This window comes from Rutilus rutilus (genome assembly GCF_951802725.1).
Source record: "Rutilus rutilus genome assembly, chromosome: 15".
Lineage (NCBI taxonomy): Eukaryota > Metazoa > Chordata > Actinopteri > Cypriniformes > Leuciscidae > Rutilus > Rutilus rutilus.
In genome coordinates, this window is record NC_140220.1 from 11,387,163 (window position 1) to 11,404,630 (window position 17,468).

At 42.3% G+C, this 17,468-nt stretch overlaps 1 long non-coding RNA gene across 1 annotated transcript; it reads left to right on the plus strand.

Moving 5' to 3' along the window:
- Positions 1 to 3,608: 3,608 nt before the first annotated feature.
- On the plus strand, positions 3,609 to 7,878 carry LOC311304595. The gene is made up of 4 exons (XR_014629937.1): positions 3,609 to 4,732; positions 5,653 to 6,321; positions 6,831 to 6,940; positions 7,706 to 7,878. It is a non-coding gene; the product is annotated as an uncharacterized lncRNA (long non-coding RNA).
- Positions 7,879 to 17,468: the final 9,590 nt, after the last annotated feature.

Consider the following 17,468-nt stretch of genomic DNA (forward strand, 5'->3'; position numbering starts at 1 on the left):
CTCGTTCACTCTTACCTACATTAGTCATCTAATATAGTCTACTTGAAAGAGTAAATGAAAATGAGTTTGCGAATACGGACACTGAGTGTGTCGGAAGGGCTGCCACTTTTGCATAGTTTATTCTTGCTGTTTAATAATTATTTGAAAATTAGCAAACTGGCAGCTCCAGTAATGGAAAGATTTATCTTGAACTCTGTCATGGAAACTAACATGTATAAACCTTAATTAAACAATTTAATAATCATTTAAGAATTAATTTATACCTGTATTACACTGTACCCACATTGGACCAGCGGTTTGGAAAATGGATGGATGGATGGATGATACAGCTGCAAGCTCCAACTTCTGGCGAGACACGGGAATTCATTCGGCAATGGCCACACAGTGCATTATGGGTATTTTCTAAACGTTGAGTGTACATCAGTTGTCACTCGTTATTGCGGTGCATTATGGGATTGAATGAGTGCACTCGATAATGTCCACTATGGTTTCGGACACGACTACAACTGGCTTTCCCTTCAAATAGTGCCCTGTATAATATAGTAGGTCATCTGGGTACTTTTTTCCTACTGTTTTTCGAAGACTATGTTTGGATATTGGTATTTTGGAATACTGTTTTTCGCCTACTATATAATAGAGAAGTATTTGATTTCGGACGCAGCACATCTCTGTTTCCAGTGAGTCTGAAGACCTTGAAAAGCTGGTTCAGATGTGTTTACGTCTGCAGGACAGTGTCTCACCAGGAACAGGTTATGAGCTATTTTGATCAAATCTTGAAGTTTGTGGAGATGAGCACTTTGATATGAAAACATTCTTCCTCAGAGTAAGACATGTTTACCCATTCGGCCCACACAGAGCCTTGACCTCAACCCCATCGAATACCTTTGTGATTACCTGGAACGGAGATTGAGAGCCAGGCCTTCTCATCCAACATCAGTGCCTGACCTCACAAATGCTCTGCTGGATGAGCAAAAATTCTCACAGAATTGTCACTCTAAAATCTTGTGAAAAGGCTTCTTAGAAAAGTGGATACTGTTATAGCTGCAAAGGGGGGATCAACTCAATGTCTATGTTATTTAGAATGCAGTGTTCCTACAGTCCCTGTTGGTGTAATGCTCAGGTGTTGCAATACTAAAGGCGATGATACACTGGGCAACTTTTTTGAGCAATGTTGCTAGGCTATCATCACCTTTATAGTGTATGATGATTACTGTCTGACAGGTGCAACCCTTGTTGCTGATTAGATATAAAAGTGTCCTTCCTCATTATTTGCTTATTTTGGTCTGAAAAGGCAGACCAAAACAAAACAGACCAAAACTCCTAATTATGATGGTTATTATTATTCATGATGTATGATTGTATTATTATGGTATGCATAACAATTTTGCTACCCTAAATATATTCATGTATAAATCAGGAAATATTTAAGCTTTAAAAAAACCTGCCTGGAGAATCACATTCTCTGTGTCATGATTCCTGTCTTGTGTTCTCCTTGAATTGTTTGGACTTTAGTTATTTCCTGTTCTGTGTTATTTTCAGCCCCGCCCCCTTGTTATCTTGTTTAGCTTGTTTGCCTGTGAATTTAAACCTTTGTGCTTCAGTTGTTGTTTGTCGGTCGTTGTAACTGTTTCCATGTTCCATGTTCCTGTCCTGAGTTCCGTGTTCCATCCCAGCCAACACGTTTATGTGGGGCCCATATGGGTTACAAATGGGCAACAGGGGTACAGAGTGGGCATGGGCTCAAAATGGGCTTCTTATCTGGGGCCCATATGGGTTACAAATGGGCTACAGGGGGACAGAGTGGACATGGGCTCAAAATGGGCTTCTTATCTGGGGCCCATATGGGTTACAAATGGGCTACAGGGGGACAGAGTGGACATGGGCTCAAAATGGGCTTCTTATCTGGGGCCCATATGGGTTACAAATGGGCTACAGGGGACAGAGTGGATATGGGCTCAAAATGGGCTTCTTATCTGGGGCCCATATGGGTTACAAATGGGCTACAGGGGACAGAGTGGATATGGGCTCAAAATGGGCTTCTTATCTGGGGCCCATATGGGTTACAAATGGGCTACAGGGGACAGAGTGGATATGGGCTCAAAATGGGCTTCTTATCTGGGGCCCATATGGGTTACAAATGGGCTACAGGGGGACAGAGTGGATATGGGCTCAAAATGGGCTTCTTATCTGGGGCCCATATGGGTTACAAATGGGCTACAGGGGGACAGAGTGGACATGGGCTAAAAATGGGCTTCTTATCTGGGGCCCATATGGGTTACAAATGGGCTACAGGGGACAGAGTGGATATGGGCTCAAAATGGGCTTCTTATCTGGGGCCCATATGGGTTACAAATGGGCTACAGGGGGACAGAGTGGACATGGGCTAAAAATGGGCTTCTTATCTGGGGCCCATATGGGTTACAAATGGGCTACAGGGGTACAGAGTGGACATGGGCTCAAAATGGGCTTCTTATCTGGGGCCCATATGGGTTACAAATGGGCTACAGGGGACAGAGTGGATATGGGCTCAAAATGGGCATCTTCTCTGGGGCCCACTTGGGTCAACTAAGTAGGTCCAACATGGGCAAACCCAGATGGGCTCCCTATGTGAGACCTAGTCAGTTCACTAATGGGAAATGAGTAGGCTACATACCCAGCCAGCACATGACCGACCTTCAACGTTGAAATATGGTTGAAATAATGTCAGTTTGTTGTTGAAAAAGATGAACAAAAACCATTCTAAATCAACATTGACATTTTTACAAGATTCCCAGCCAACACATGTGGGGCCCAAACGGGCTGCAAATGGGCTGATATCCGGGGCTCACCTGGGCTACCCAACTGGGAACCCAGCTAATTTTGGTTTTGTTGGCCACGGATTCACGCGCAAACATTTACATCACGTTTCCCAATTCACGTTTCCCAGGTCAACGTGGATTCATCCGCAGACACCAGAGGACAATCTGGACAGAGCCTGCCCCAGCTAACACACCCATGTGGGGCCCAAACGGGCTGCAAATGGGCTGATATCCGGGGCCCACATGGGCTACACAACTGGGAACCCAGCTAATTTTGGCCGCGGTTTCCGTGGTGGCCCCACATGTGTTAGCCCAGATGGGTTGATGATGGGCTCTTGATGGGCTCCATATCGGGCCCATGTGGGTAACCTAGGTAGCACCCATTTAGGGCCTACAGGAGTCTGCCCAGATGGGTTGATGATGGGCTCTTGATGGGCTCCATATCGGGCCCATGTGGGTAACCTAGGTAGCATCCATTTAGGGCCTACAGGAATCTGCCCACATGGGTTGATGATGGGACCCAGATAGGTCTTATCTAGGGCTCTTATGGGCCACAACGGGTATATATATGGGCTACCATATTTGTCTGTTTGGGTTACCTTATTTTACAGTAAACCCCTAAATACAATCATTACATGTAATCCACTAAACTATACTAAAATGTTAAAGGTATTCAATGAACAGAAACCAGATAGTTCACTTTTAAAGTTACTTTATTAAGCAAGTACAAGTATCACAAAACAAGAAAAGAAAAAAGTAAAAGATTTAAAACACTTCTAAATCAGCGTTGACATTTTTACAAGATTTTGAAACAACATACAGCAGAAATATCTGCCTTTCAACATTATTGTGACAATTAATTAGCATTTCATAATTTTTTTGATATAACAGCTCTTCAGTATATATGTTAAAATATAATTATCATTATTAACAATAATAGTTTCAAACCTTTTGCCTTATGTGATTTTGTTGGAATTTACAATTTTGTCTGCTTGCCTAACCATTTACATTGCATTATTACATTTGTATTCATACACTGTCATGTCATTTGACTAATTAATTAAATAATAATACAGACTGCAAATAAAACTCAATACACCGCTATGTTAACTGTTATTAAACTATTGTTATTGGTTGTTTCGCCGTTTTACTTTGAGCATGATTGGTTAATCTGTCTGTCTTCCAGGAAACTGTCCAATGAGAATGTGCGCGGCTCTTCGCGGCTCAGTCACCGACCGAGAGTAACGGACGTATTTTCAAATTTAAAATAGGCGCGCACTGAGCAGCTGAGCTGCTGCTTGCATTGATTACTCGTCAGACCTGGATTATTTTATATCTGCCTGTTGAATTCTTAAATTTTGAGCGAATTTAAGTTGATATCAATGAAGAACAAAAGCTGGAATGTGAACAGAGGAAGGGTTCGTACGTGGTCTGTAAAAATACTGGTGATATCAGGTAAGAAAACATTTTTCAGTCCTTATAGCAGTCAGTTAAATTAACGTTAACGTTTATGGACATGAGTAACGTTAACAGTCATAGGCTTAATGCAACCTTATACGTTCAATAAGTTATCTGTGTGTGTTTTTGTACTGCTGTAGCAATATAAGCACGTATTTAAATGTAATTTAGTACCATCTGACATTGCTGTGTTTTGTTGTTGGTAACGTTGTGTGTTTAATGTCAGCTAACGTTAGTTTAAAAACGCGAGAGGTAAAAAAAGCGTTGGAATGAGTAAAGTGATAAAACAGTCATTTATTCGTTAGAAGTATGTTTACATAACCTCTTCAAACACTGATAACAGTATTGGAAATATATTTGTTTACTTTTTTTTTTTTTTTTTTTTTTTTTTTTTTTTTTTTAGATCAAGCATTGGAATCATTTTTATCTGGGGAGAACACCCAACAGAAAGACCCATTCACCAACTAACTGTTACAGTAAGTTAATTTTACCCACTGTTCAAAAACCTACACTGGGTTTAATATATAGTATTAAGTATGATTTTCACCTTTAAAGTAAGACATTTTTGTTATTTGCAATACTATAATGTTCATTTGCACTGCTGACTGTTATTACAGTAACAACTGTTTACATATGCATCTTGCACTACTACCTTGACTGGAATATGCTCATTTGCACTGCCGACTGTTTATTTACAGTACCGACTGTTATATAGCCTATACATTGCAATATCGTACCTTAACTGTAATATGCAATTACTTTCCACTGCACTCACTCGGATAGCTTCTGTCCAAACTTTATTTGCACTACTTTAAATCCATTGTTATACTGCTCATTAGCCTAACTTATACATATATCTATTTGTAAAATTCTGTTTATAGTAATATCCATCTGTATATTATGCTCACATTCTGTTTATAGTAACAGCCATCTGTATATATATTCATAGTACATATCTATCTGTAAAATTATGTTTATAGTAACAGCCATCTGTATATTATATTCAGTACATATCTATCTGTAAACATTCTGTTTATAGTAATAGCCATCTGTATATTATTATATTCAGTACATATCTAGCTGTAAATTCTGTTCACAGTAATAGTTATCTGTATATTATATTCATAGGACAATCTATCTGTAAATTTTTGTTTATAATAGTATTCAACTCTATATTTATTCAGTACATATCCATGTTCTGCACTTATGAACCACTGTATATCCTGCACTTGCTGCTATTGCACTTCTGGTTAGACCTAAACTGCATTTCGTTGCCTTGTACCTGTACTTGTGTAATGACAATAAAGTTGAATCTAATCTAATCTAATCTAATGTTAACGTTACTAATAGCAAGTCTGAGTAACTTTTTTGTCCTTTTGTCTTTTTTCTGCTGAAGTGGCACACAGAAAGTGGATTCATGTCACCTTCATCAGTCCTTTCTTTAATCACTGGACACCGTAAAGGGAAAGACCCTCAGACGTGTCATAATAGGATAAATGAGTGCAGGTAAAATTATTTGATGGTTTGATTTTGGTACCAATTGTTTTTTTGTTTGTTTTTTATGTGTGTGCTTCCCTTGCTATGATACACATTTCTGATGGGATTGCCATGCTTAAAGTTTATGTTTACATTTTTAATCATCATGTAACAACTAACAGTCTCAAAGATGACATTACTAGGGCTGGATTTATTGGATGGGATGCACGCTACAATGTTCCATTCATTCATCAACTGAAAACAGGTTGACTAATCGATTCTTGGGATTTAAGAATTGATATTGTTTCGTAAAAATGAGAATCAAATAAAATCAAGAAATCAATATTTTTTACCCAGCCCTTGACATTACTCAGTTCATGTAGTGTGAATGTTATAATGGCAAACGTTTTTTTTTTTTGTTTTTTTTTAAGATTGTTTGAAGGAATGATATAAGAAAATACTGCTTTTTAAGGACTTTTCATTGAATAATTCCTTCTTTCCCCCTCTTCAGATTCGCCAAGGACCAGCTGATTACTGGCAATTTGGTGGAGGATTATTATTTAGCTGCTACATTGCACTATCACTTCTGGTACAGATTCATTGGCCTTTTGTGTTATTTTTTATTTTACTTGATTTAATAAATTACTTTTAATTAGTAGCCTACAATGTATGGTTAGGATTCTGAATTAAAACAGTGTAATGTTTCTCCACAAATATTATCAGAAATATACGGAGCCCCCAGGGGTCAGGCAAATTGTTGAAACAATATAAACCTGCATTGAAAGATCTAATTCAAAGAGCAACAGACCACAACCCTCTCAGCTCAACACCACAATTTGTTGATTTCTTCATCTGTTTTAAAGATGAAATCATGACCTTATCATTATAGTAATCGTAACTGACACATGGGAGTAATATTTTTTTTTTTTTACAATTCCTTGTTGGGGCTCTGAAGAATTGCTTGTGTGAATACATAAAATGTGTTTTAGAATGGATTGTGTTGTATACTTTGTTTTCTACCCGACTAATTGAACTGTAAAGTGAAAATCTTGTACATGACTTATTTTGTATTGAGTTTTCTTGCTTTTATTTATACAGGATAGTACAGACAGCAGGCAAGAAGTGAAGAGGAAGTGATGGCATCAGGAGCAGCACAACCAAAAGCTTGTGACCCCGTGGAAGTTGTCCGAGTGCGTGGAAGAACAAGTGTAAGTGCAGAAGCCGATCTTAGGATGTAGTGGAGGAAGTGTATATGAAGAAGATATAAAGGAGCCAACTTGTTTAGTTTTTAAAATTGAACTAAGAGCCAGTGCAAATGTTGTAAAACAGGAGAAATATGTTCTGTAACATAACATTAGAGCGAGCAGACTTTGTAAAGTTGCTACTACTTACATGTCAAGTGATAAGCAATATTTGAGTTGGATGAATGATGGGCAAATGTTTGGTTTTCTAACTTGTCCTGGGAACCCTCAGTACTGCACACCCACTTCAGATCTTGCAGTTTCTATAAATGAGCTGAATCCGGTATATTAGATGAGTGAAACGTACAAGTCTGCATCTGAAAACTTAGGCAGCTGACTCATTGCCTCGCTGCCCTATCAGGCAACGACTTAGCAGGCAGCGTTTACACACTAAGGTGCCTCACAAAACCGATTTAGTTTAGTTTTTATTTATTTGAGCAGTAACCATTCTGATTTCAGACAGACTTATGAGGCAGCATAATGGTTTAATGATCTACAACATTAATTATTTTTTAGAAATTACTTCAAAGTGGTAAAAGTTGGTCAAAATGTACATTTTGTGCAGTGCATATGTGCAGTGCAGGGGGTGTTCCAGGACAGGTTTGCAAACCCCTTATCTAGATACACTTGATGTGGGGCACCAAAAGGCTAACCTGACACATCTGATTGAACTGTGAAAAGGAATTAAAAAAGTGGCATAATGGTTGACTGATTTATTTTCTCTTTTCAAAGGGCCGTTGGGAGAGCGACAACAGAGGAGTGAGAAGCTGCACGGTTATTGTTTTGTTTGTGAAATGGTTAATTTTTCAGATATGCATATATAACGTGTGCATATATATATAACTTTTTTCTTTTCTTGTTTTGTGATACTTCTACTTACTTAATAAAGTAACTTTAAAAGTGAACTACTGGTTTCTGTTCATTGAATACCTTTAACATTTTAGTATAGTTTAGTGGATTACATGTAATGATTGTATTTAGGGGTTTACTGTAAAATAAGGTAACCCAAACAGACAAATATGGTAGCCCATATATATACCCGTTGTGGCCCATAAGAGCCCTAGATAAGACCTATCTGGGTCCCATCATCAACCCATGTGGGCAGACTCCTGTAGGCCCTAAATGGGTGCTACCTAGGTTACCCATATGGGCCCGATATGGAGCCCATCAAGAGCCCATCATCAACCCATCTGGGCAGACTCCTGTAGGCCCTAAATGGGTGCTACCTAGGTTACCCACATGGGCCCGATATGGAGCCCATCAAGAGCCCATCATCAACCCATCTGGGCAGACTCCTGTATGCCCTAAATGGGTGCTACCTAGGTTACCCACATGGGCCCGATATGGAGCCCATCAAGAGCCCATCATCAACCCATCTGGGCTAACACATGTGGGGCCACCACGGAAACCGCGGCCAAAATTAGCTGGGTTCCCAGTTGGGTAGCCCAGGTGGGCCCCGGATATCAGCCCATTTACAGCCCGTTTGGGCCCCACATGGGTGTGTTGGCTGGGATTGTTTGCCCTGGATTTCCTGTTTGTTTCATTAAAGTAGTGCTTGCATGTGGATTCTCTCTCTGCTTCGTTCTTGCCTCATCGTTACACTCTGAAACTTTACTTGTAACCTTAAAGGAGAACTCCGGTCAATTTTAACATTGAGCTCATTTTTTTGTACATTTGGAGTGCTGTCAGTACAGAGAACAACGACAAAAAACGGTGCTGCCTACACCGTGTTATCCTCGTTTTAAAATTTGCACCCTGTTGACTTCAATGGGGCAAGTTTTAAACCTTCTTTTAGCCTCTTAACATCCTTGATGTGTCATTACAAGTGCACAGGTCATGTGAGTGAACGCGGGTGAATCTGACTGCAGTAGATGTGAAAGAAATATATAAAAAATGATGTTTATTCAGCCAGCGCACATAGGGTAGAGTGGGGGAAAACGCCCCCCTTAAGGAAAATGTGACATTACAGTGAAACAAAACATAAATGTGACTAGAATTGCCATCCCGGTTTTGAGTGACTATGGCAGGAGTTATTCACCAAATATTAAAATTGCTCAGCCTTCATAATTAATTAGTATTTTCACTGAAAATATTTTTGTACAAAGGGGGCGTAAAATGCCCCCTTTCTTACCAACCAGTTTGCTTCATAGATCAACAGCAAAATTAACAGACAATAGTTTTTAATCTCTAAAGGTAAAAGGCAAGTAATGTATCAACATGTATATATATTAATATTTATTTCAGCAATGTTCAAAATAGGCAAAATTAACTACCTTCCATCAGTGAGCTAACTGTGCTAGCAAGCTAGCTAGTTAATGCTCACTTGAGGTAATTTTTTCATGTTTTGTTCAAATATTTTGATTTTACCACCTAGTTATACTGCATTAAGTGTAAAACAAAGGATTTGATAGACAGAAATATTTTATTATAGTAATTATGATAGAGAAACTATACCCCCAGGGGGGGCGTTTTACCCCTCAGCGTAGGGGGGGCGTTTTACCCCACAAGCTATGAGTTTTTTAAAAAAATGTTTAATTTTTAAAATATAATTATATTCCTTATAAATAATATATGATCTCAAACTACAGACTTCACTATTCATCTATCATACATCACTGTGATATCCTGAAGAACAATATTCTCTTAAACACTTATTTACTAATATCTGAAAATTATAGCATTTACCCTGTAATCCTCTTCTCTTCAAATGTGTCGCTGGTGTCAGCTTATCCATAGAGATTTGTATATCCCCGTTATCAACGTAGTGTATAGCAACAGTAAAAATGTATCTTGACTACTTTTAGTGGTTATTTTGGGAAAAACAGGTGGGGGGCGTTTTACCCCAGGGGGGCGTTTTCCCCCACTCTACCCTACCCGTATTTACATCCTGTTTTTGGTCTAAGTCCACAGTAAAAAGTCCATAGGTTTAGTACCTATGATCACGCGCGTGAACTCGACAATCGACTACTGTGGACATTTTTATTATCTTTCACATCTACTGCAGTCAGATTCACCCGCATTCACTCCGAAGGAATCACTCACATGACCTGTGCACTTGTAATGACACATCAAGGATGTTAAGAGCCTAAAAGCAGGTTTAAAACTTGCCCCATTGAAGTCAACAGGGTGCACATTTTAAAAAGAGGATAACTCGGTGTAGGCAACACCGATTTTTGTCATTGTTCTCTGTACTGACAGCGCTCCAAATGTACAAAAAAATTAGCTCAATGTTAAAATTGACCGGGGTTCTCCTTTAAGGATCCTAATACATAAAAAAAAAAAAAAAACTAAACAAAGAAACAAGGAATGCAGTCAGTCAGGAACCTGAATATCTTGATTATTTTCAGATTTATTTTTGTTTCTCATGATACATTTACAGTCATCCTCTTATCAAAATTAACTTAAAAAAAAAAAAATCTGATTAGCAGAAAGAATGGCACTGGAGGGTATGTTATTCCACTAAGGGATGTTGTTATAAATCTACATTCAGGAAGACATATAAAGATTTAAGCTCATACTCACTAAGCTCATTTAAACTAATTTAACTCACTCTAACTTAAGCAAGTCTTTATTATTCTGATGAGTTTTAAAAAGATGCACTCATTATTGAGAAATGCATTACACCTATTGGATAAAAACTGTAATGGGTAATGTTCTGTGGGTGTGTCATTTCAGAAATGAAACAAAAATGCAGATCTTCAGACAGATTACTTGAGTTTAAGGCATCATATCAGCGTTGTTATTTTCCAGAAGCAAGGTAAGAATGCTAAGTCTATTCTTTAAAATGTATATCTTTGTAAAGACCACCCATTGGCCCAACGAAGGAATCCAACGTTGTGGGTGAAGGTATAAAGTGTATGTCTTTTCAGCGCTCCAGTGAAGTTTACTATATTTATTAGAATTTAGTTTCAATATTACTTTAGCTCTACACTAAATCTGACTCCAATTTCAAATGATAATTAAATTTAGATTGTGTTTCTTATTAGAAAATAATCAGAAATATTGATTATGACTTAATTTAGATCTTTGATTATTCTAAGTATCCATACTTTCAATTATTCATTCATTAAGGGACCCGATGCCGCACAGAGTCACACGCCCCGGGTTTACGTGGATCTCAGTCTTGCCAGTCTGATCTTGGTCAGAGGGTGCAGGGTTTGCTAATACCTCTTTAGTTGGTTGCCTACTACTCACTCATACAAAAAAAGTGTAGTTTATTTAGCCAGTTCCGTACAACTTGCCAGGTCAGTGACAGACAGAAATCAAAAGGTCTTCAGATGACGTGCCTACTGCTCCGTTCAAATATGCGCCTTTAGTTTGACCTATCCTGGACACAGATCTGCGGTAGCACCAGCCTCCTAATAATCTACTGGTCATAATGATTTCAGGAGAGTCCAGACTAAATCAAATATAACATTTTATTTGTCAGGTAAAACAAATAACTCATAATCCAACTCTGTCGAGGTGCTGCCCCTCTTGCTGGTGACTCTGCTACCACTGTGTGTCTGAACGTCCGTTTTTTATGTGTTTTGTGACTCCTCGGAAGTATTTTAATTCTGGATTATACGCGTGATTGATCCCTGATGACATGATTATGGTTTTATTCAACAATCGTACCGTTGTTTGCCTTCTGTGGCTGTGGACATTGATTGTTTGGAAAGCCGCACAACATTCCAGGTGATGAGAGAGCCCGGCCCGCCTCTCATAATGTACAGCCGGCATGAGCTTCTTCAGCTGCGGGTTTCTGTACCAGGATTACTGGATCATGATGCCGATCTGACAGATATCAAGCTTAGGGCCAAAGGAAGGAAGAGAGGCAGCAGAGGAGGTGTTCAGGTAGGAAACCGTCGGCGGGCGGGGATATAAACCTGTTCTACCTTCGGTTATTATGGGGAATGTCTGCTCCCTTGCCTACAAGGTGGATGAGTTGGCAGCTTGTATGACGTTCGGCAGACCAGTTTGCTCTGTTTTTCTGAGACGTGGCTGTCAGACAGGATACCTGATTCTCACGTGGAGATGGAAGGTTTCGCACTAGGGTGGACAGAGATCAAGCAAACACAGGTAAGAAGCAATTGGGTTGTATGTGAACGACCGGTGGTGTCATACCCAACATGTTACGGTAAAAGAGAGAGTTTGTGACCCGAACATTGAGCTCATTGCAGCAAGTTGTCGACCTTACTACCTACCCAGGGAGTTTTCCCATGTCATTGTCATGGTGGTGTATATTCCCCCATCGGGTAATGTGCCACTGAGACTATTTCGAGAATCACGCATGACTTACAGTGCTCCTTTCCAGACGCGCTGGTTATCTTAAACGGGGATTTTAATCACAGCTCTCTCTCCACCACACTGCCGTCTCTTAAACAAATGGTGATGTGTCCTACAAGGGGTGACACAACTATTGACTTGTTTTATACGAACGTTAAGGATGGCTATGTTGCTACATTGCTTCCTCCGCTGGGTAAATCGGACCATAACCTGATAACCTTGATGTCTAAATATACTCCGGTGATACGGAAACAGCCGATAACGTCTAAGACTGTGCGCATCTGGTTAGAGGATGCCTGTGAAACATTAAGGGGGTGCTTTGATTGCACAGACTGGACTGTGTTCTTTGATGGAGACAGTGATCTGGACAGTATTTCTGACAAAGTGACTTGTTATATTAATTATTGTGTTGAGTCTATAATTCATGTAAACTAATCAAAATCTTTCCCAATAACAAACCATGGGTCACCAGAGAAGTTAAGGCTGCTATAAATAAGAAGAAAGCTGCTTTTTACAGTGGTGATAAAGAAAGAATCAAAAATACTCAAAGAGAGTTGAAAGTCAATATCAGACAGGGCAAATTAAAGTAGGCCCTATAAGGAAAAGGTTGAAGGAAATATGTCCTGCGAAAACGATGCAAGAAGTGCTCAAAATACAAAGTTCAGGCATTGGTCAGAGTAGCATAAGCCCGATAACCCTTACGAAAAAAAAGTATACTTCAAGTTCATTTTATGAAGTATACTTGAGTAATGTTCAAGTATATTTTTAAGTATACTTTATGTAGTAAGTATACTAATGTCAATATGTACTAGTAGTAAACTTGTAAGTGTACTATTTTAATACCGCTTGGGACTAAATTGGCCCACTTGAAGTATATAAAAGTATATGTTTAAGTGTACTATAAGTGTAACAGTAGTAAACTTTAAGTGCACTACTAGTTCATAATTATGTTTCTCATTTGTACTGCAAGTGAACTTATGGGTATACTAGTAGTTTACTATTTTAATACTTGTAGCAACTTTGAAGTATACTCTCAGTAAACGTACTCGGTTACTAACGTAACCTCGGTTCTCTCTAGAGAGGGAACGAGTACTGCGTAAGAACTTACGCTTCGGGGAAAGTCTCTTTCCATGAGATATTGAAGCCAAAAATTATCCTTAATTTTTATATAATGCAAAACGCGTTGCAGCAGCATACAGACATAGGCGAGGCAGCTTGCGCGCCTATTGGCTGCTCTGCGGCAACTGCAGCAGCCTATCGAGAGAGGCCCTCTTGACGCCTTGACCAATGGGGGTGCTTCGCGCCCATTTGCATAGCGTCCCGCCGAAATAGGCGTGGCCTAGGGCTATAAATATAGCGTCGAGAGGCTGGTTCACTGGTTTTCATCGCCGGAGCGAACCAGAGCGAACTGCAGGCACGGCAAGTATACGCAGTACTCGTTCCCTCTCTAGAGAGAACCGAGGTTACGTTAGTAACTGAGTACGTTCTCTTACGAGAGGTTCTCTCGTACTGCGTAAGAACTTACGCTTGGGGAACACAATGTAAAACGCTGTGCGTGCTGAGATCCAATACCAAAGTCCCAAGGGCATGTGCCCGGGGCCCATATGGTACATGATCATCAGGGACTCACAGAGAGCCCAGGAAGAGAGGCTAAAGCATCATTCCTGAATAGGTAGCATAGGGGCTATGCCTCTTGTGGAGTACGCTCTGACACCTAATGGGCACTGCAGGCCCTTAGAGATGTATGCCAGCGCTATGGCATCTACTATCCACCTGGATAGGGTCTGTTTCATCACAGCTAGCCCCTTAGAGCGTCCGTAGAACGAAACGAATAGCTGCTCTGTCTGTCTGAAGGCAGACGAGCGAGACACATAAGCTCTTAATGCCCTGTTACCGGGCAGAGCAAAGCGGCGTCCTTCTCCTCCTCAGGGACCGGTAAGGCCGACAGGGAAATGACCTGGGACCTGAACGGTGTGTTGAGGGATTTAGGAACATACCCGTGTCTCGGTTTGAGCCTGACGATGGAGTCATTTGGCCCAAACTCTATACATGTCGCGCTTACTGAAAGCGCTTGTAAGTCCCCTACACGCTTTACTGAAGCGAGAGCCAAAAGAAACGCTGTCTTGAAGGACAAGTGTTTGATATCCACAGATTGGATTGGCTCAAATGGGGCACCTTTCATGGCCTCCAAGACCGTGGAAAGGTCCCATATGGGAACTGAAGGGGGTCTGGGAGGGTTTAACCTCTTTGCTCCTCTTAGGAAGCGAATGACCAGATCGTTCCTTCCTAGTGACTGGCTTAGCGTTGGTTTGACAAACGCCGCTATAGCCCCCACATAAACCTTGAGCGTGGAAGGGGTTCTGCCCTTTTCCAGAAGCTCTTGTAGGAAGGAAAGAATGTCCGTCACCCCACAGTCCTGGGGTGACACGCCACGGGCTGTGCACCGGCTAGAAAACACAGACCATTTTGAGGAATAGAGCCGTCTCGTAGAGGGAGCTCTAGCCTGCGTGATCGTGTTTAGCACTCCCGAGGGGAGGTGAGCGGGTACCCATTGATGGCCCATACGTGTAGGGCCCAAAGCTCCGGGCGAGGATGCCAAATCGAGCCCTTGGCCTGGGTGAGGAGGTCTCTCCTCAGAGGTATCGGCCATGGGGCAGAGCTCACTAGTTGCATCAGAACTGGGAACCAGACCTGGTTTTTCCAGAACGGAGCTACTAGTAGCAACGAGCATCCACTTTCCCTGATCCGCTCTATTACCTGAGGTATGACAGTCTGTCTGGTCCCAAATTCAAGTGGCCGGGCACATGAGCTGCTCTCAGTGAGCGCAAATCGTGCTGGGCCCAAACCAGGAGGTGTTCCGTCAGCCTGTGAAGGGTTCGGGATCTGAGGCCTCCCTGGTGATTTATAAAGGCCACCACCGCCATGTTGTCCGAACGGACTAGAACGTGGTGTCCTGCTATCTGGGGATAGAAGCGCCTGAGCGCTTTGTCGACTGCCATCATTTCCAAGCAGTTGATGTGTAGAAGCTTTTCTCGTTCTGACCATAGGCCAAAGAACGGTCTGCCCTCGAGCAGCGCTCCCCATCCCGAGGTGGAGGCGTCCGTGGACACCACCTTCACACTCGAGAAAGTCCCCAGGCTTACTCCTGACCGGTACCAGTCGGTCGCCGTCCAAGGTTTCAGAGCTGAAATGCATTTCTGATCGACCTTGAGCCGGAAGTCCACGCTTGGCGCGGCACACGCGCTTGCAGCCAGAACTGAAGTGGGCGCATCCGAAGGAGGCCCAGCTGAAGTACTGGCGATGCTGCGGCCATGAGGCCCAGCATCCTTTGAAATTGTTTGAGCGGGACCATAGCGCCGCGGCGGAAGCTTTCCGTCATGCGCTGAACGGCCAGTGTGCGTTGTGGCGATAATTGAGCTGTCATTGACAGCGAGTTCCGGTCTGTGCCCAGAAAGGATATTTCCTGACTGGGAGACAGCGAGCTCTTCGCCCAATTAACTGTGAGACCTAATTTCTCGAGGTGCTCGAGCAAAATGGTTGTGTGTTCTATGAGCTCTGTACGAGACTGAGCCAGAACTAGCCAATCGTCCAAGTAGTTCAAAACTCGCATTCCCCGAATTTTCAGGGGAGCGAGGGCCGCGTCCATGCACTTGTGGATGTACGGGGTGCTAAAGACAGGCCGAACGGTAGGACTGTATACTGATATGCCTGGCCCTCGAAGGCGGATCTCAAAAATCGCCCGTGACGAGACGCTATTTATATCTGGAAATATGCGTCTTTCAGATCTATCGACGCAAACCAGTCCCCCTGGCGAATTTGCGAGAGGATTTGTCTGGTCGTGATCATTCTGAACGGGCGCTTTGAAAGCGCTTTGTTCAGCCGTCTTAGATCTAAAATGGGTCTGAGATCCCCGTCTTTCTTTGGTACCAGGAAATATCTGTTGTACAGGCCCCCTTCGCTCTGAGCTAGAGATAGGGGTTCTATGGCCCCTTTGCTCAGTAGTTTCGCTATTTCGGCTCGAAGTAGATGAGCTACTTCTGTTTTTACCGTAGTTTCGACTCGCGCCTCGCAGCGGTGAGGGCGTCGAGCAAACTGTAGCGAATAGCCTCTTTTTATAATGTTCAGCACCCATTCTGACACCCCGGGAGCTGTGCCCATGCATTCGCATGAATAGCTAGGGGTTGAATGAAGTTTGCGCTCTGGCCGTGATAGTGTGGCGGCTGAAGAGCTTCTATGTGCTGAAACATAGGTGCCATGTTTGCGGCAGACGAGGCGGGGGACGCGCTGATGACAGCAGGCAGCCTGCCCGCGCTCAACTCTGGTACAGCGAGTAGCTGAGAGAAGGCGAGCGGGCGAGACCCTTCGGGGTTTGACATGTCTGTGAGTGCATGTGGGCGCGCTATAGCGGGCACATGGGAAGCACTGAACACAACCTGGGTCTGTGACCGTGTGTGTTTTGGTTTCGTTTTACAGAAACCGGGAGACATGCAGTGTGCAGTGTATGTGGGCACTGAGCTGTGGGCACATTCACTACATTTAATGCGCAATCGACCTGAGTCGATTTTATGAGCGCGAGCTCTGTGTGAACAGCTGTGTTTGTGTGTAGGAATGAGCATGTTATAGTGGGCATTTTTTCTACACTCGTAACACCATCGGCCGTGGCCGGACTGTGAGTGCATGTGAGCGCGACACAGCGGGCACATGAGAAGCACTGAACACACCTTTGGTCTGTGACCGTATGTGTTTTGGTTTCGTTTTTACAGAAACCGGAAGACATACAGTGTATATGAGCACTGAGTTGTGGGCACATTCACTACTTTTAATGCGCAATCGACCTGAGTCGATTTTACGAGCGCAAGCTCTGTGTGATGAGCTGTGTTTATGTGTAGGAATGAGCATGAGGTAGTGGGCATTTCTTCCTACACTCATAACACCATCGGCCGTGGCCGGAATACCAGGAAATACACTCTTTGAGGGATACATCTGGGTTGCCGTGGAAACGGCGTTTGTAAGCAGGCAAGCGGGCAGTGTTACCGACTTGTTTACTGCTAAATAAGCTGGAACAGTCACATTTTCTGGAACTGAGCGAGCTGGTAGTTTTTGTGGAAGTCTGGCTGCAGTGAGACTTGAACACCGTCGTTTTCCTAGAAGGGCTAGGACGACTTTGAGGCCCGTTGCCGCTGTGAGGCGGCGGCGGGCGATGGCTGCGGCTGTGAGCTTCGAGCAG